We start from the raw sequence: 20,154 nt of genomic DNA, 5'->3' as shown, positions 1-20,154 counted from the left end.
TCTTCTGCTATCTCTATTAATTTATTTTTCTTTATATATTCCTCTATTTCTTCTATTGACACTTCATCTTTTTGATATAATTTTTTATAATACTTTTAAAATTCTTTTTGAATTTCTGTAATATCCCCTATTGTCCTCTCTTCTACTCTTGTCTTATTTATTAATTTTTCATTTCTTTGTTTTTTTAATTGCCAGACAGGGATCTTCCTGGTTTATTTGCCCATTCAAAATTTTTATATTTCCAAAATTTGATTTTTTGTTCTGCCCCCTGTTCTATAATTTTATTGTATTCTACTCTCAATAATTTAATTTCTTGGTTAATCTCTCTTTATTTTTGCTTGCGTAGGCCATTTCCCCCTTCCTTTTAATTTCTTCTAAAAGCTCCCTTTTCTTTTTTTATTTATTCTTATATGCTATTGAGTTTTGTTGTATGAAATATTCCCTAACAACTGCCTTCCCAGCATCCCATACTGTTTTTAGACCTGTCCATTTCCTCCAATTGTTTTCAAAATATTCCTTCAACAACTTTCTGGCTCCTGGTATTACTTTTTGGTTTTTTAATAGGAAAACATTCATTCTCCACCTTCCCACCCCCTTTCTTCTCTTTTCCTTTAAGAGTTAATGATACTGGATTGTGGTCTGTGAGTGTTTTTGGTAATATTTTGGCATTCTGTGCTTTAATTGTCATATGGGCCATGGGCGGCACGCACAACAACAAAAACAACAACAACAACCAAGACGGAACATTCACGATTCACAGGTAGGGGCGGCATGCACAACAACAACAAAGGTGGAACATCACTCTGTGCAGGCAGGAGTCGGGAGGCACAACAACAACAACAACAACAAAGGCGGATCCACAACGCTTCGCAGGCAGTGACGACAGGCAGAACAACAACAACAACAAAGGCGGAACATCACCCTGCGCAGCCAGGGGCGGCAGGCACAACAACAACAACAACCAAGGCAGAACCATCACGATTCGCAGGCAGGGGCGGCAAGCACAACAACAACAACAACAACAAAGGCGGACCCATCACGATTCGCAGGCAGGGGCGACAAGCACAACTCCAATATTAACAAAAGCAGAACCATCATGATTCACAGGCAGGGGTCGGCAGGCACAAAAACAACAACAACGTCACCCTCAGCAGGAAAGGCAGAAACGTCACCCTCAGCAGGAAGGGGTCAGCAGGAACATCAACAACTACAACAACCAAGGCAGAACCTTCAGGATTCGCAGGCAGGGGTCGGCAGGCACAACAACAACAACAACGAAGGCGGTACATCATTCTGCGCAGCCAGGGGCGGAAGGCACAATAACAAACACAACAACAACGAAGGCAGAACCATCACGATTCGTAGGCAGGGGCAGCAGGAAGAACAACATCCAAGGCAGAACCTTCAGGATTCGCAGGCAGGGGCAGCAGGCACAACAACAACAACAACGAAGGCAGAACCATCACGATTCGCAGGCGGGGTCGGTAGGCACTACAACAACAACAACCAAGGCAGAACCATCACGATTCGCAGGGAGGAGCAGCAGGCACAACAACAACAACAAAGGCGGAACATCACACTGTGCAGGCAGGGGTCGACAGAAACAATAACAAAAACAACAACCAATGCAGAACCATCACGATTCGCAGGCGAGGTCGGCAGTCACAAGAACAACAAGAACCAACGCGGAACCATCACAATTCGCAGGCAGGAGCAGCAGGCACAACAACAACAACGAAGGCGGAACACCACTCTGTGCAGCCAGGGTTGGCAGGCACAACAACAACAACGAAGGCAGAACCATCACGATTCACAGGCAGGGGTCTGCAGTCACAACGACAACAACAGCAACCAAAGCCGAATCATCATGATTCTCAGACAGCGGCAGCAGGCAGAACAAAAACCAAGGCGGAACCATCATGATTCGCAGGCAGGGGCAGCAGGCACAACAACATCAACAAGAACAAAGGCGGAACCATAACGCTTCTCAGGACGCCGGAGCAGGCAGAGCAACAATAACTACCAAGGCAGAACCATCACGTTTCGCTGGCAGCGGGGGCAGGCAGAGCAACAATAACAACCAAAGCAGAACCATCACAATTCGTAAAAGGGAGGCAGGGAACAACGAAGGCGGAACATCACCCTGCGCAGCCAGGGCGGAAGGCACAACAACAACAACAAAAAGGCAGAACAATCATGATTCACAGGCAGGGGCAACAAGCACAACTACAATATTAACCAAGGCAAAACCATCACAATTCACAGGAAGGGGTGGGAGGCACAAAAACAACAACAAAGGCGAAACATCACCCTCAGCAGGCAGGGGTCAGCAGGAACATCAACAACTACAACAACCAAGGCAGAACCTTCACGATTCGCAGGCACGGGTTGGCAGGCACAACAACAACAAGGAAGGCAGAACCATCACGATTTGCAGGCAGGGGCGGCAGGGAGAACAACAATAACAACTAAGGCGGAACCATCATAATTCGCAGGCAGGGCCGGCAGTCACAACAATGAAGGCACAACATCACCCTGCGCAGCCAGGGGTGGCAGGCACAACAACAAAAACAACAACAACAACAAAGGTAGAAACCTCACAATTCACAGGCAGGGGCAGCCCGCACAACAGCAACAGCAGCAGCAGCAGCAGCAGCAGCAACAACAACAACAATAAAGAAGGAACGTCATCCTCTGCAGGCAGGCGTCGGCAGGCACAACAACAACAAAGGCGGAACAATCACGATTCGCAGACAGCGGCGACAAGCACAACTACAATATTAACTAAGGCATAACCATCACGATTCTCAGGCAGGGGCGGCAGGCACAACAACAACCAAGGCAGAAGATCACCCTGCGCAGCCAGGAGCGGGAGGCACAACAACAACAACGAAGGCAGAACCATCACGTTTCTCAGGCAGGGGCGTCAGGCACAACAGCAGCAACAACCTAGGCGGAACCATAACACTTTGCAGGCAGCAGGGGCAGGCAGAACAAGAATAACAACCAAAGCAGAACCATCACAATTCGCAGGAAAGGGTGGCAGGCAGAACGACAAGAACAACGAAGGCAGAACATCACCCTGCGCAGCCAGGGGCGGAAGACAACAACAACAAAAAGGCAGAACAATCACGATTCGCAGGGAGGGGCGACAAGCACAACTACAATATTAACTAAGGCAGATCCATCACGATTCGCAGGAAGGGGTGGGAGGCACAACAACAACAACAACAAAGGCAAAACATAATCCTCAGCAGGCAGGGGTCAGCAGGAACATCAACAACTACAACAACCAAGGCGGAACCATCATGATTCTCAGGCAGGGTTCGGCAGGCACAACAACAACAACAACGAACTCGGAACCATCATGATTCGTAGGCAGGGGCAGCAGGAAGAACAACATCCAAGGCAGAAACATCATGATTCGCAGGCAGGGGGTGCAGGCACAACAACAACGAAGGCGGTACATCACTCTGCGCAGCAAGGGGCGGCAGGCACAACAATAAACACAACAACAACGAAGCAGAACCAGCACGATTCGCAGGCAGGGGTGGCAGGCACAACAACAACAACAATAACAACCAAGGCATAACCAGCACGATTCGCAGGCAGGGGCAGCAGGCACAAGAACAACAACAAAGGCGGAACATCACCCTGCACAGCCAGGCACGGCAGGCACAATAACAACAACAACAACCAAGGCAGAACCATCACGATTCGCAGGCAGGGGCAGCAGGCACAACAACAACCAAGGCAGAACCATCACAATTCGCAGGCGAGGTCGGCAGTCACAAGAACAACAACAAGAACCAACGCGGAACCATCACAATTCGCAGGCAGGGGCAGCAGGCACAAGAATAACAACAACAACAACAACAACGAAGGCAGAACCATCACGATTCACAGGAAGGGGTCTGCAGTCACAACGACAACAACAGCAACCAAAGCCGAATCATCATGATTCTCAGGCAGCGGCAGCAGGCAGAACAACAATCAAGGCAGAACCATCACGATTAGCAGGCAGGGGTGGGAGGCACAACAATAACAACAACAACAACAAAGGAGGAACATCAACCTGCGCAGGGAGGGGTCGGCAGGCACAACAACAACAACCAAGGCAGAACCATCACGATTTGCAGGAAGGGGCGGCAGGCACAACAACAACAACAACAACAACCACCAATGCCCAACCATAACGCTTTGCAGGCAGCAGTGGCAGGCAGAGCAATAAAAACAACCAAGGTGGAACATCACCCTGCGCAGCCAGGGGCGGCAGGCACAACAACAACAACGAAGGCAGAACCATCACGATTGCAGGCAGGGGAGGCAGGCACAACAACAACAACAACTAAGGCAGAACCATCACGATTCACAGGCAGCAGGGGCAGGCAGAACAACAACAACAACAACAATGGCAGAACTATCACAATTCAAAGGCAGGGGCGGCAGGCACAACAACAATGAAGGCAGAACCATCACGATTTGCAGGCAGATGCGGCATGCACAACAACCACCACCACCAAGACGGAACATTCACGATTCGCAGGAAGGGGCGGGAGGCACAACAACAACAACAACAACGAAGGCAGAACCATCATGATTCACAGGCAGGGGTCGGTAGGCACTACAACAACAACAACAACCAAGGCGGAACCATCACGATTCGCAGGCAGGGGCAGCAGGCACAACAACAACGAAGGCAGAACCATCACGATTCGCAGGCGGGGTCGGCAGTCACAAGAACAACAACAAGAACAAACGTGGAACCATCATGATTCGCAGGCAGGGGCAGCAGGCAGAACAACATCCGAGGTAGAACCATCACGATTCGCAGGCAGGGGCAGCAGGCACAAGAACAACAACAACAACAAAGGTGGAACATCACACTGTGCAGGCAGGGGTTGACAGGAACAATAACCAAAACAACAACCAAGGCAGAACCATAACGATTCGCAGGCGGGGTCGACAAGCACAATAACAACAACAACGAAGGCGGAACCATCACGATTCGCAAGCAGGGGTCGGCAGAGGCTACAGGCAGAACAACAATAACAACTAAGGCAGAACCATCACAATTCGCAGGCAGGGGCAGCAGGCACAACAACAACAACAACAACAATCAAGGTGGAACATAACCCTGCACAGCCAGGGGGCGGCAGGCACAACAACAAAAACAAGAACAACCAAGGCACAACCTTCACAATTCGCAGGAAGGGGCAGCTGGCACAATTACAACATCAACCAAGGCGGAACCATCCCGATTCATAGGCAGGGGTCGGTAGGCACTACAACAACAACAACCACCAAGAAGAACAACAATAACCACCAAGGCAGAACCATCACGTTTCGCAGGCAGCGGGGGCAGGCACAACAACAACAACAACCAAAACAGAACCATCACGATTCACAGCCAGGGGCGGCACGCAAAACACCACCACCAACAAAGGCAGAACATCACCATGCACAGGCAGGGGCGGCAGGCACAAAAACAGCAACTACAAAGGCGAAACTTCACCCTGTGCAGGCAGGGGTTGGCAGGCACAACAACAACAACAACCACAACCAAGGCAGAACCATCACAATTCGCAGGCAGGGGCAGCAGGCAGAACAACATCCAAGGCAGAACCATCACGATTCGCAGGCAGGGGCGGCAGGCACAACAACAAGAACAACCAAAACAGAACCATCACGATTCACAGCCAGCGGCGGCACGCAAAACACCACCACCAACAAAGGCAGAACATCACCATGCACAGGCAGGGGCGGCAGGCACAACAACAGCAACTACAAAGGCAAAACTTCACCCTGTGCAGGCAGGGGTTGGCAGGCACAACAACAACAACAACCACAACCAAGGCAGAACCATCACAATTCGCAGGCAGGGGCAGCAGGCAGAACAACATCCAAGGCAGAACCATCATGATTCGCAGGCAGGGGCAGCAGGCACAAGAACAACAACAACAACAAAGGCGGAACATCACCCTCAGCAGGCAGGGGTCAGCAGGAACATCAACAACTACAACAATGAAGGCAGAACATCACTCTGCGCAGCCAGGGGTCCGCAGGCACAACAACAACAACAACAACAACAACAACCACAACGAAGGCAGAACAATCACGATTCGCAGGCAAGGGTCGGCAGGCAGAACAACAATAACAACCAAGGCAGAACCTTCATGATTCTCAGGCAGGGGCGGCAGGCACAACAACAACAACAGCAGCAACAACAAAGACGGAACGTCATCCTCCGCAGGCAGGCGTCAGCAGGCACAACAACAACAACCAAGGCAGAACCATCACGATTCATAGGCAGAGGGTACAGGCAGAACAACAATAACGACGAAGGCACAACCATCACAATTCGCAGGCGGGGCGGCAGGCACTACAACAACAACAATCAAGGAAGGACCATCACGATTCGCAGGCAGGGGCAGCAGGCACTAAAACAACTACAACCACCACCACCACCACCACCAAGGCGGAACCATCACGATTCACAGGCAGGGCAGTAGGCAGAACAACATCCAAGGCACAACAATCACGATTCAGAGGCGGGGCAGCAGGCACTACAACAACAACAATCAAGACGGAACCACCACGATTCGCAGGCAGGGGCAGCAGGCACAACAACAACAACAGCAACAACCAAGGCGGAACATCACCCTGCGCAGTCAGGGGCGGCAGGCACAACAACAAAAACAACAACAACGAAGGCACAACCATCACGATTCGCAGGCAGGGGCGGCAGGCACAAGAACAACAACAACAACAAAGTCGGAAAATCACCCTCAGCAGGCAGGGGTCAACAGTAACATCAACAACTACAACAATAGTTGTAGCCAGGGGTCGGCAGGCACAACAACAACAACAACCAAGACAGAACCATCACGATTCGCAGGCAGGGGTGGCAGGCACAACAACAACAACCAAGGCGGAACCATCACGATTCACAGGCAGGGGCAGCAGGCAGAACAACATCCGAGGTAGAACCATCACGATTCACAGGCAGGGGCAGCAGGCACAAGAACAACAACAACAACAAAGGCGGAACATCACACTGTGCAGGCAGGGGTTGACAGGAACAATAACCAAAACAACAACCAAGGCAGAACCATAACGATTCGCAGGCGGGGTCGGCAAGCACAATAACAACAACAACAAAGGTGGAACATCACTCTGCGCAGCCAGGGGTCGGCAGGCACAACAACAACAACCAAGGCAGAACCTTCATGATTCGCAGGCAGGGGCGGGAGGCACAACAGCAACAACAATGAAGGCGGAACCATCATGATTCGCAGGCAGGGGTCGGCAGGCAGAACAACAATAACAACTAAGGCAGAACCATCACAATTTGCAGGCAGGGGCAGCAGCACAACAACAACAACAACAATCAAGGCGGAACATAACCCTGCACAGTCAGGGGGCGGCAGGCACAACAACAAAAACAGGAACAACCAAGGCACAACCTTCACAATTCGCAGGAAGGGGCAGCTGGCACAACTACAACATCAACCAAGGCGGAACCATCACGATTCATAGGCAGGGGTCGGTAGGCACTACAACAACAACAACCACCAAGAAGAACAACAAGAAGCAACGCGGAACCATCATGATTCGCAGGCAGGGGCAGCAGGCAGAATAACATCCAAGGCACAACCATCATGATTCGCAGGCGGGAGGGGGGGCAGGCACAACAACATCAACAAAAACAAAGGCGGAACCATAGCGCTTCTCAGGACGCCGGGGCAAGCAGAACAACAATAACCACCAAGGCAGAACCATCACGTTTTGCAGGCAGGGGCAGCAGCACAACAACAACAACAACAACAACAACAATCAAGGCGGAACATAACCCTGCACAGCCAGGGGGCGGCAGGCACAACAACAAAAACAGGAACAACCAAGGCACAACTTTCACAATTTGCAGGAAGGGGCAGCTGGCACAACTACAACATCAACCAAGGCGGAACCATCACGATTCATAGGCAGGGGTCGGTAGGAACTACAACAACAACAACCACCAAGAAGAACAACAAGAACCAACGCGAAACCATCATGATTCGCAGGCAGGGGCAGCAGGCAGAACAACATCCAAGGCACAACCATCATGATTCGCAGGCGGGGGGGGGGCAGGCACAACAACATCAACAAAAACAAAGGCGGAACCATAGCGCTTCTCAGGACGCCGGGGCAAGCAGAACAACAATAACCACCAAGGCAGAACCATCACGTTTTGCAGGCAGCGGGGGCAGGCACAACAACAACAACAACCAAAACAGAACCATCACGATTCACAGCCAGGGGCGGCACGCAAAACACCACCACCAACAAAGGCAGAACATCACCATGCACAGGCAGGGGCGGCAGGCACAACAACAGCAACTACAAAGGCAAAACTTCACCCTGTGCAGGCAGGGGTCGGCAGGCACAACAACAACCACAACCAAGGCAGAACCATCACAATTCGCAGGCAGGGGCAGCAGGCAGAACAACATCCAAGGCAGAACCATCATGATTCGCAGGCAGGGGCAGCAGGCACAAGAACAACAACAACAACAACAAAGGCGGAACATCACCCTCAGCAGGCAGGGGTCAGCAGGAACATCAACAACTACAACAATGAAGGCAGAACATCACTCTGCGCAGCCAGGGGTCGGCAGGCACAACAACAACAACAACAACGAAGGCAGAACCATCACGATTCGCAGGCAAGGGTCGGCAGGCAGAACAACAATAACAACCAAGGCAGAACCATCACGATTCACAGCCAGCGGCGGCACGCAAAGCACCACCACCAACAAAGGCAGAACATCACCATGCAGAGGCAGGGGCGGCAGGCACAACAACAACAACAACAACCAAGGCAGAACCATCACAATTCGCAGGCGGGGTCAGCAGTCACAAGAACAACAAAAAGAACCGACGCGGAATCATTATGATTTGCAGGCAGGGGCGGCAAGCACAACAACAAAAACAACAACCAAGACAGAACCATCATGATTCGCAGGCAGGGTTGGCAGGCAGAACAACAATAACAACCAAGGCAGAACCTTCACGATTCTCAGGCAGGGGCGGCAGGCACAACAACAACAACAACAGCAACAACAAAGATGGAACGTCACCCTCCGCAGGCAGGGGTTGGCAGGCACAACAACAACAACAACCAAGGCAGAACCTTCATGATTCGCAGAAAGGGGCGGGAGGCACAACAGTAACAACAATGAAGGCAGAACCATCACGATTCGCAGGCAGTGGGGGCAGGCGGAACAACAATAACAACTAAGGCAGAACCATCACAATTTGCAGCCAGGGGCGGCAGGCACAACAACAACAACAACAACAACAACCAAGGCAGAACCATCACAATTCGCAGGCAGGGGCAGCAGGCAGAACAACATCCAAGGCAGAACCATCAGGATTCGCAGGCAGGGGCAGCAGGCACAAGAACAACAACAACAACAAAGGCGGAACCATAACGCTTGTCAGGATGCCGTGGCAGGCAGAAGAACTATAACAACCAAGGCAGTACTATTACGATTCGTAGGCAGAGGCTGCAGGCACAACAACAACAACCAAGGCAGAATGATCATGATTCGCAGGCAGGGGCAGCAGGCAGAACAACATCCAAGGGACAACCACCACGATTCGTAGGCAGAGGCTGCAGGCACAACAACAGCAACAACATCCAAGACACAACCACCACGATTCGCAGGCAGGGGCGGCAGGCACAACAACAACAACAACAACAACAACCAAGGCGGAACCATCACGATTCGCAGGCAGGTGTGGCAGGCACAACAACAACAACAACAAAGACGGAACGTCACCCTCCGCAGGCAGGGGTTGGCAGGCACGACAACAACAACAACAACAACAACCATGGAAGAACCTTCATGATTCGCAGGAAGGGGCGGGAGGCACAACAGCAACAACCAAGGCACAACCATCACAATTAGGCAGGCAGGGTCGGCAGGCATTACAACAACAACAATCAAGGGAGGACCATCACGATTTGCAGGTAGGGGCGGCAGGCACTACGACGACGACAACAACAACAACAACCACCAAGGCGGCACGATCACGATTCGCAGGCAGGGGCAGCAGGCAGAACAACATCCAAGGCAGAACCATCACGATTCGCAGGCAGGGGCAGCAGGCACAACAACAACAAAGGCGGTACATCACTCTGCGCAGCCAGGGGCGGCAGACACAATAAAAAACAACGAAGCAGAACAATCATCATTCGCAGGCAGGGGCGGCAGGCACAACAACAACAAGAACCAACGCGGAACCATCATGATTCGCAGGCAGGGGCGGCAGGCACAACAACAACAACAACGAAGGCCGAACCATCATGTTTCGCAGGAAGGGGTCGGCAGGCAGAAAAACAATAACAACCAAGGCAGAACCTTCACGATTCTCAGGCAGGGGCGGCAGGCACAACAACAACAACAGCAGCAACAACAAAGACGGAACGTCACTGTCAGGGAACTGCCATCGGAGTTAAAGGTGCTGGACAGGCTCCAGCAGAGTAGGAGAGACTCTGCAGCAGAAGCAGGAACCAGCAGGGGGAGTGCAGGAGTTACAGCGGAGGGGAGGCTCTCAGACGCTTCTAGTGAGAATAGTGAAGAGGTAACTAGACCCCCTTTAGGAATTCCCTCCCTTCGCCGGAAACTGTCACGCAGAGAGTCACGAAAGCGCATGTCCGTCAAACAGCTTTTATGTTGGCGTAAATTCCGTAGACGCCCACTGTCAGATACTACCAGCGACTGACGGAGTCATGCTTTTGGGGGCTCCGTTAGTGCCTGGGTTTGGATGACCGGCCAAACCCCAGCGGGATCAAGCTTTTACGCACAAGCAGCTCATTATCCCATCACAGCAATCTGACAGTCTCCGAAAGCTGTTTGTGCAAGCAGAGGGCATCATGAGTGAACCAGCAGGAACCGGGGCAGCTGGAGCTGGAGCAGATCCAAGCCTGGAAGAAAGGTACAGGGCGTTGGAGGTCCAGCTCGCACTGCAAACGGCGAGGCTGGAGGAGAGGAGGGCTCAAGATGCAGATAAGGGGAAAACCACCCCACTTGCCAGAAGGGTGCCTGGATTGGTGCAGAAATTTGGGGGGAATCCCAGGAACTATCAAGCCTTTAGAACAGAGATGCAATATGCTCTCAATCTACTGTTTGATGACTTCCCCGATGAGAACTCTAGAGTGGCGTACGTGATTGGCCATCTAGAGGGAGGGGCGAGGGACTGGGTTCGCCCCCTGATGGCAGCCAATAATGAAATCTTAAAGGACACAATGAAGTTTTTTCGCGCCATGGACTTGATGTTTTCCAGCGAGATTGAGCAGGGGATGGTGCGCAGGGAGTTGATGGCTTGTAAACAGGGGAGCCGATCTGTACGTGAGTACTGGACTGAGTTCACCATGCTGATTCATAGACTGGGGTGGAACCTTGCTAGTGAACCTATTCAAATGCTATTTGAAGAAGGTCTCTCTCCGGCAGTGAAAGATGAACTTTCCCGGGCGCCTAGGGCGGAGTCTATGGACCAGCTGACTAAATCAGCGCTGTCCATAGGAGCACGCCAGGAGGCTAGAGCTTTGGAAAAGCGGGAAGGAAAGGGGGAACGTTGGAAGGACTTCCGCATTCCAGAGATTCCGGAGCAGCCTTTCCCGCCAGCAGAGCCGATGGAATTTGGAGCAGCGCGCGCGCGCACAGTTTCAAACACCAGTGAAGGGCGGAAGAAGGAGGGAAAGAGCGGCAAGAGATGCTATCTCTGCCAACAGCCAGGTCACTTTGCCAGAGTCTGTCCGCAAAGGAAGGAATGGCAAGGGATGGCAGGAACTGTTGGGGGGAAGGAGGAGGATGAAATGAAGGAGCAAGTAAAAGCCAACGCCTGGTTGCCAACATCAGGGCACAGCAGCCAGGCCAGGGAGTAGTGAACGTGCCCACGCCGGAACCCCCAAGACCAGCACTTGTGATAGAGGTGTTGCTGGAACTGGCAAACGGACACCCACTAAAGATAAGAGCGCTATTGGACTCAGGTAGCTCATGTAATTTCATGAGTAAGGAGTTTGCAGCTGAGCACCAGATACAGACTATCCCATTAAGTAAGCCTTTGCAGGTTACCACGATTGATGGGAGGGAGCTGTTGGGAGGAGAAGTGAGCCAACAGACTGTACCAATGATAATGAGGGTGGCACGGCACACAGAACTGATAGCGTTTAACGTAGCCACCCTGGGAGGAGCCCCTATTATCTTGGGAATGAGCTGGCTGGCACTACATGATCCGCTAGTAGGCTGGCATCAGCGCGTGGTTTCCTTTGGATCAGCACATTGCCTAGAACACTGCAAGGAGGGAGAGGCCCAGGCAGGCAGCAGGGCCACTCTAGCAGGGGTGGAAGTGATGGACAAGGGGAAGGTGCCACCACAATACGCTGACTTGATTGACGTATTCAGCGAAAAGGAAGCGGATAAATTGCCCCCGCACAGACCCTTTGACTGTCAAATTACCTTACTCCCAGGAGCACAATTGCCAGTGGGGAAGCTGTATGCAATGTCAGACAGTGAGATGCAGGAGTTAAGGGAGTTCATTGACAAGAATCTCAAGAGAGGTTTCATCAGAGAGTCACGAGCGGTGGGGGGCAGTCCAGTGTTCTTTGTGGACAAAAAAAACACGGGCAAGCCCAGACTTGTGTGTGATTTCAGGTCCCTGAATGCAGTGTCAGAACCAGTGACTTTCCCTATGCCTAGAATTGATGACATTCTGACACAGGTGAGAAAAGGGAAGATTTTTACCAAGCTGGACCTTAGGGGGGCATATAACTTGATACGTGTGAGGAAGGGGGATGAGTGGAAGACCACTATGTTCACCCCCTTGGGGGCGTTTGAGTACCTCGTTATGCCTTTCGGATTACAAGGAGGCTCCGCCTGTTTTCAATCATTCATGAATCACGTCCTGGGGCCATTGCTCTACAAGAACTGCGTAGCGTTCTTAGATGACGTCCTGGTGTACTCAGAGAATGAGGAGCAGCATGTGCGAGATGTAAGAGAGGTACTGAGCAAACTGCGAGAAAACCGGCTGTGGGTGAAACTGGAGAAGTGTCAGTTTCATACTAGGGAGGTGGAATTCCTGGGGTACCGGTTGTCTGACAAGGGATTGGCCATGGATCCCAGCAAGGTTCAAGCGGTACTGGAATGGAAAACACCAAAGACCAAGAAGGACGTGCAAAGGTTCCTGGGGTTCGGAAACTTCTATAGGAAGTTCATCAAAAACTTTGCCCATTTGACCGCGCCCATCACAGATTGTCTTAGTAGCAAAAAGAAATTTGTTTGGACGGAAGAAGCGCAGCGGGCGTTCGAACGCCTAAAGCAGGCGTTTGCGTCGGAAGAACAGCTTCTGCACGTGGATCTACAACAACCAATGAGAGTGGAGACTGACGCGTCAGACCGAGCAGTGGGGGCCGTGCTTCTCCAGCCGGGAAAGGATACGTCGGAATGGAGACCGTGTGCATTCTTTTCGCGGAAATTGAACAAATCCGAGAGGAACTACACAGTGTACGACAGAGAACTGCTCGCCATTCATGAAGCATTCCGGAAATGGCGGCACTTGCTGATTGGGGCGCAACACAAGGTTCAAGTCCGAACTGACCACAAAAATCTGGAATATTGGAGAACAGCCCGTGTCCTGAACCAGAGACAAGTGCGATGGGCCCAGGAGTTCTCCAAATTCCACTTTGAGATTCGTTACGTGCCAGGTTCAGAGAACGTGAGAGCGGATGCCCTTTCCAGGAAACCTGAGTACTTAGAGGGGGAGGGAGCGCCTGAGGCAAGGCATGTAATCTCCGAAGACCGCAGGGTGTGTGGGGCGGCATTGGTGGGGCAAAGGGAACTGATGGAAGGTACGGAGAACGATGAATACGCCCAAGAGAAACTCAGAGAACTCAGGAGGACAGAAGAGAACACAGGGGGATTTGAAGAAAAGAACGGGGCGTTGTATTACAAAGGGGCACTGTACATACCAGATGGGGAACTGAGGGGCAGAGTACTCAAGCAGTTGCATGACAGCCCCACAGCGGGACATTTTGGACAGCACAAAACCATGTGGTTGGTTACCAGGGAGTTTTGGTGGCCCAAGGTGAGGGAGGACGTGCGGGAATATGTTAGGGGTTGCGACAGGTGTCAGCGAGCAAAAGGAGAGAGGGTGGCGCCAGCGGGGCTATTACAACCCTTACCCACGCCAGAAAGGCCTTGGGAGGCAGTATCCATAGATTTTATGACGGACCTGCCAAAATCCAAAGGCAAAACAGCTGTCATGGTGGTGGTAGATCTATTAACCAAAATGTGTCATTTTATAGCCTGTTCACATGCGGTTACAGCGGAGGAGACCGCCAAGTTGTTTGTAGAGCATATTTTCAGGTTGCATGGCGCCCCCTTGAGGGTGGTCAGTGACAGAGGCAAACAATTTACTTCCAGGTTCTGGAGGAAACTTATGAGCTTACTGCAAGTAGAACTCAATTTCTCCACTGCCCGACACCCAGAAACTAATGGGCAAGCGGAAAGGGCAAACGGCATTTTGCAACAATACCTGAGGTGTTATGTAAAGGACAGAGAAAATGATTGGGTAGATAAGCTACCGCTGGCCGAATTTGCCTACAACAACGCGGAGAATGTGTCCACAGGGATGAGTCCTTTCCTGGCAAACTATGGGTGCCATCCCCGGGCATTCCCAGGAGAGGGGGGGGAGAGGTGGAGCGTGCCGGCAGCGGAACATTTTTTTGAAGAGATGGAAGCGATCCACCGTCAGCTTCAACTTAACTTAGAGAGAGCCAAGGAAGAATATAAGAAGCAAGCAGACAGAAATAGGAGGGAAGGTGAAATCATAAGGGTGGGAGACCGAGTGTGGTTGTCCACCCAAGGACTACCGTTCAAGGGTGGGAGTAAGAAATTGAGACCCAAGAAATTGGGACCCTTTGAGGTCATACAGCAGGTCAACCCAGTAGCATTCAAACTCAGACTGCCCAGTCACATGAAATTACACCCAGTATTTCACAGGTCATTACTGTCGCCGTACCGAGAGGGACGTGAGTGGGGGGAGCGTGAGAGAGAGGCCACCCAAACGCTCGTGATAGAAGAGAGAGAGCGCGACATGAACGTGGCAGGAATCATTGATTCCAGGTGGAAGGGGAATCAGGTGGAATATCTGGTAGAATGGGAGGGGGAAGTAGAGTCGGAAAACACTTGGGTGCCAGCAGAGGTAGTGAATGACGAGATCTTAATAGAAACATTTCATCAGCGTTTCCCAAGAAAACCGCAACCCGTGGCACGATTTAGAAGGGAACACTTTGGGACCACCGATGAGGAGGGAGAGTTTGAAGGGTTCCCAGAGTCAGGGGTGGGTGAGGAAGCTGCCTCCGACGAAGAAGAAGAAGACGGGGAGAGAGACGGGACGCCGTGGCTAGAAGTGTTTGAATCCTCTGATGACGAGGATTGCTCTTTCAGGGGCTTTCCGCCCTCACCGCCAGTGGGAGAGGAGGCGGGAGGGGGTGAAGGGGGGCCTGGGGGGGAGGTGGATGTCAGGGAACTGCCATCGGAGTTAAAGGTGCTGGACAGGCTCCAGCAGAGTAGGAGAGACTCTGCAGCAGAAGCAGGAACCAGCAGGGGGAGTGCAGGAGTTACAGCGGAGAGGAGGCTCTCAGACGCTTCTAGTGAGAATAGTGAAGAGGTAACTAGACCCCCTTTAGGAATTCCCTCCCTTCGCCGGAAACTGTCACGCAGAGAGTCACGAAAGCGCATGTCCGTCAAACAGCTTTTATGTTGGCGTAAATTCCGTAGACGCCCACTGTCAGATACTACCAGCGACTGACGGAGTCATGCTTTTGGGGGCTCCGTTAGTGCCTGGGTTTGGATGACCGGCCAAACCCCAGCGGGATCAAGCTTTTACGCACAAGCAGCTCATTATCCCATCACAGTCACCCTCCGCAGGAAGGGGTCGGCAGGCACAACAACAAGAACGAAGGCACAACCATCACGATTCGTAGGCAAAGGCTACAGGCAGAACAACAATAACAACTAAGGCAGAACCATCACAATACACAGGCAGGGGCGGCAGGAACAACAACAATCAAGGCGAAACATCACCCTGCGCAGCCAGGTGTGGCAGGCACAAGAACAAAAACAACAACGAAGGCACAACCATCACGATTCGCAGGCAGGGGCAGCTGGCAGAACAACATCCAAGGCAGAACCATCATGATTCGCAGGCAGGGGCAGCAGGCACAAGAACAACAACAACAAAGGCGGAACATCACACTGTGCAGGCAGGGGTTGACAGGAACAATAACAAAAACAACAACCAAGGCAGAACCATCACGATTCGCAGGCAGGGGCAGCAGGCAGAACAACAATAACAACCAAGGCAGAACCTTCACGATTCTCAGGCAGGGGCAGCAGGCACAACAACAGCAGCAACAACAAAGACGGAACATCACCCTCCGCAGGCAGGGGCCGGCAGGAACAACAACAACAACAACCACGGAAGAACCTTCATGATTCGCAGGAAGGGGGGGCAGGCACAACAACAACAACAACAACGAAGGCACAACCATCACGATTCGCAGGCAGGGTCGGCAGGCACTACAACAACAGCAATCAAAGGAGTTCCATCACGATTCGCAGGCAGGGGCGGCAGGCACAACAACATCATCATCATCAACAACAACAACAAAGGTACAACCATCACAATTCACAGGCAGGGGCGGCAGGCACAACTACAACGTCAACCAAGGCGGAACCATAACGATTCGCAGGCAGGGGTCGGTAGGCACTACAACAACAACAACAACCAAGGTGGAAACATCACGATTCGCAGGCAGGGGCAGCAGGCAGAACAACATCCAAGGCACAAGCATCATGATTCGCAGGCGAGGGAGGGCAGGCACAACAACATCAACAAGAACAAAGGCGGAATCATAACACTTCTCAGGACGCCAGGGCAGGCAGAACAATAATAACCACCAAGGCAGAACCAACACAATTGGCGGGCAGGCGGGCAGGCACAACAACCACCACCAAGGCAGAACCATCACGATTCACAGCCAGCGGCGGCACGCAAAGCACCACCACCAACAAAGGCAGAACATCACCATGCAGAGGCAGGGGCGGCAGGCACAACAACAACAACAACAACCAAGGCAGAACCATCACAATTCGCAGGCGGGGTCAGCAGTCACAAGAACAACAAAAAGAACCAACGCGGAATCATTATGATTTGCAGGCAGGGGCGGCAAGCACAACAACAAAAACAACAACCAAGACAGAACCATCACGATTCGCAGGCAGGGTTGGCAGGCAGAACAACAATAACAACCAAGGCAGAACCTTCACGATTCTCAGGCAGGGGCGGCAGGCACAACAACAACAACAACAGCAACAACAAAGACGGAACGTCACCCTCCGCAGGCAGGGGTTGGCAGGCACAACAACAACAACAACCAAGGCAGAACCTTCATGATTCGCAGAAAGGGGCGGGAGGCACAACAGTAACAACAATGAAGGCAGAACCATCACGATTCGCAGGCAGTGGGGGCAGGTGGAACAACAATAACAACCAAGGCAGAACCATCACAATTCGCAGGCAGGGGCAGCAGGCAGAACAACATCCAAGGCAGAACCATCATGATTCGCAGGCAGGGGCAGCAGGCACAAGAACAACAACAACAACAAAGGCGGAACCATAACGCTTGTCAGGATGCCGTGGCAGGCAGAAGAACTATAACAACCAAGGCAGTACTATTACGATTCGTAGGCAGAGGCTGCAGGCACAACAACAACAACCAAGGCAGAATGATCATGATTCGCAGGCAGGGGCAGCAGGCAGAACAACATCCAAGGGACAACCACCACGATTTGTAGGCAGAGGCTGCAGGCACAACAACAGCAACAACATCCAAGACACAACCACCACGATTCGCAGGCAGGGGCGGCAGGCACAACAACAACAACAACAACAACCAAGGCGGAACATCCCGATTCGCAGGCAGGTGTGGCAGGCACAACAACAACAACAACAAAGACGGAACGTCACCCTCCGCAGGCAGGGGTTGGCAGGCACGACAACAACAACAACCACCACCATGGAAGAACCTTCATGATTCGCAGGAAGGGGCGGGAGGCACAACAGCAACAACCAAGGCACAACCATCACAATTAGGCAGGCAGGGTCGGCAGGCATTACAACAACAACAATCAAGGGAGGACCATCACGATTTGCAGGTAGGGGCGGCAGGCACTACGACGACGACAACAACAACAACAACCACCAAGGCGGCACGATCACGATTCGCAGGCAGGGGCAGCAGGCACAACAACAACAACAACAATCAAGGCGGAGCATCACCCTGCGCAGCCAGGGGCAGCAGGCACAACAACAAAAACAACAACGAAGGCACAACCATCACGATTCGCAGGCAGGGTTGGCAGGAGCTACAACAACAACAATCAAGGAAGGACCATCACGACAACAAGAACAACAACAATCAAGGCAGAACATCACCCTGCGCAGTCAGGGGCGGCAGTCACTACAACAACCAAGGCGGAACCATCACGATTCGCAGGCAGGGGCAGCAGGCAGAACAACATCGAGGGCACAACCAACACCATTCGCAGGCTGGGGCGGCAGGCACAACAACAAGAACAACAACAAAGACTGAACGTCACCCTCCACAGACAGGGGTCGGCAGGAACAACAACAGCAGCAGCAACAACAGCAACAGCAACCATGGAAGAACCTTCATGATTCGCAGGAAGGGGCGGGAGGCACAACAGCAACAACCAAGGCACAACCATCACGATTCGCAGGCAGGGTCGGCAGGCACTACAACAACAACAACGATCAAGGCGGAGCATCACCCTGCGCAGCCAGGGGCAGCAGGCACAACAACAAAAACAACAACGAAGGCACAACCATCACGATTCGCAGGCAGGGTCGGCAGGCACTACAACAAGAACAACAATCAAGGCGGAGCATCACCCTGCGCAGCCAGGGGCAGCAGGCACAACAACAAAAACAACAACGAAGGCACAACCATCACGATTCACAGGCAGGGTTGGCAGGCACTACAACAACAACAATCAAGGAAGGACCATCACGATTCGCAGGCAGGGGCGGGAGGCACAACAACAACAACAACAACAAGAACAACAACAATCAAGGCAGAACATCACCCTGCGCAGTCAGGGGCGGCAGTCACTACAACAACCAAGGCGGAACCATCACGATTCGCAGGCAGGGGCAGCAGGCAGAACAACATCGAGGGCACAACCAACACCATTCGCAGGCTGGGGCGGCAGGCACAACAACATCAACAACAACAAAGACGGAACGTCACCCTCCGCAGACAAGGGTCGGCAGGAACAACAACAGCAGCAGCAACAACAACAACAGCAACCATGGAAGAACCTTCATGATTCACAGGAAGGGGCGGGAGGCACAACAGCAACAACCAAGGCACAACCATCACGATTCGCAGGCAGGGTCGGCAGGCACTACAACAACAATAATCAAGGGAGGACTATCACGATTCGCAGTTAGGGGCAGCAGGCACTACAACAACAACAACAACAACAACCAAGGCAGAACGATCACAATTCGCAGGCAGGGGTAGCAGGAAGAACAACATCCATGAGACAACCATCACGATTTGTAGGCAGAGGCTGCAGGCACAGCAACAGCAACAACATCCAAGGCACAACCACCACGATTCACAGGCAGGGGCGGCAGGCACAACAACAACAACAACAACAACAACGAAGGCAGAACCATCACGATTCTCAGGCAGCAGTAGCAGGCAGAAGAACAACTAAGGCAGAACCATCACGATTCACAGGCAGGGGCGGGAGGCACAACAACAACAACAACGAAGGCAGAACCATCACGATTCTCAGGCAGCGGCGGCAGTCACAACAACAACAAGAACGAAGGCAGAACCATCATGATTTGCAGGCAGGGGCGGCAGGCACAACAACAACAACCAAGGCGGAACCATCACGATTCGCAGGCAGGGGTTGGCAGTCACAACAACAACCACCAAGGCGGAACCACCACGATTCACAGGCAGGGGCCGGCAGGCACAACAACAACAACCATTGCAGAACCATC

The 20,154-nt window shown here is 52.2% G+C and overlaps 2 long non-coding RNA genes across 4 annotated transcripts; both read left to right on the top strand.

The window, feature by feature from the left end:
• The first annotated feature begins 2,730 nt into the window (after positions 1–2,730).
• LOC310833095 lies at positions 2,731–6,102 on the top strand. Of its 3 annotated transcripts, XR_014558559.1 has the most exons (4): positions 2,731–2,841; positions 4,118–4,242; positions 5,061–5,095; positions 6,066–6,102. It is a non-coding gene; the product is annotated as an uncharacterized lncRNA (long non-coding RNA). The 3 variants fall into 3 exon arrangements; XR_014558560.1 differs by lacking the exons at positions 5,061–5,095; positions 6,066–6,102 and adding an exon at positions 5,620–5,709; XR_014558561.1 differs by lacking the exon at positions 6,066–6,102 and having other exon boundaries at positions 5,061–5,156.
• A 2,566-nt stretch (positions 6,103–8,668) lies between these two features.
• On the top strand, positions 8,669–16,459 carry LOC310833096. The gene is made up of 2 exons (XR_014558562.1): positions 8,669–8,745; positions 16,356–16,459. It is a non-coding gene; the product is annotated as an uncharacterized lncRNA (long non-coding RNA).
• The last annotated feature ends 3,695 nt before the right edge of the window (positions 16,460–20,154 follow it).

The sequence above is a fragment of the Podarcis gaigeae genome (assembly GCF_964106915.1).
Source record: "Podarcis gaigeae genome assembly, chromosome: 16".
Classification (NCBI taxonomy): domain Eukaryota; kingdom Metazoa; phylum Chordata; class Lepidosauria; order Squamata; family Lacertidae; genus Podarcis; species Podarcis gaigeae.
Note: the sequence above shows the minus strand (reverse complement) of the source record. Positions and strands in the feature narration are given on the sequence as shown.